Raw genomic sequence first — 811 nt, forward strand, 5'->3', positions numbered from 1 at the left:
GTGTGTGTGTGTGTGTGTGTGTGTGTGTGTGTGCTTGTGTGAGAGGGTCTGAAAAAATATGTTTTTTTGTTTCAGTTTTGATGTCTGTCTGTTGTAAAATTCAATCCAGCCCACGGCCTACAGATAAGTCCAGAGTGGACTTATACAAATTGTCAGGCATATCACTTCAAGACTTTGTCTTGGCTCTCAGTTCTTTAAGAACAAGACATCGCATATTGAGTGTGTGTTTCATATTGTGTGTGTTTCAAAGTTTCGCCTCGACGGCAATGGATATCGATTTCGAAAAAGATAGACAGGTTCAAAAAAAAAAAAACAATATTCTGTCTGTAGATTCTATAAAATTCGGAAAATAAATGTCCTTTAATAAACACTGAATATAAAGTTAAACATGTGCAAACATTTTCGGGGTCACCTCGTGTATGTTTGTGTGTGTGTGTGTATGTGTGTATGTATTTGCATGTGTGTGTGCGTGTTCATGTATGCATATGTGTATATATATGTATATGCATATATACTCTTTTACTCTTTTACTCTTTTACTCGTTTCAGTCATTTGACTGCGGCCATGCTGGGGCACCACCTTTAAAATATTATCATGTGGAGAATCCGGGCACATTTATATACGTGTGTGCGGATAGATACATATATACGTGCATACGTACATGCATACATAAAAACATACGTACCTGCATTCATATACATGCATACATACATGCATACATACATACATACATACATAGCAAATTAGTAGATTTCACATGAATATTAAGGGAAATATGTACCGAAGTACTTTGCGAAGAATCTGTTGCAGT

At 36.1% G+C, this 811-nt stretch overlaps 1 protein-coding gene across 12 annotated transcripts in view; it reads right to left on the reverse strand.

Moving 5' to 3' along the window:
* LOC106871506 (uncharacterized) overlaps nt 1–811 on the reverse strand; it is an 84,238-nt gene that overhangs the window by 24,888 nt on the left and 58,539 nt on the right. The window lies entirely within an intron of this gene.

Source organism: Octopus bimaculoides, chromosome 24 (assembly GCF_001194135.2).
Source record: "Octopus bimaculoides isolate UCB-OBI-ISO-001 chromosome 24, ASM119413v2, whole genome shotgun sequence".
NCBI classification, from domain to species: Eukaryota; Metazoa; Mollusca; class Cephalopoda; order Octopoda; family Octopodidae; genus Octopus; species Octopus bimaculoides.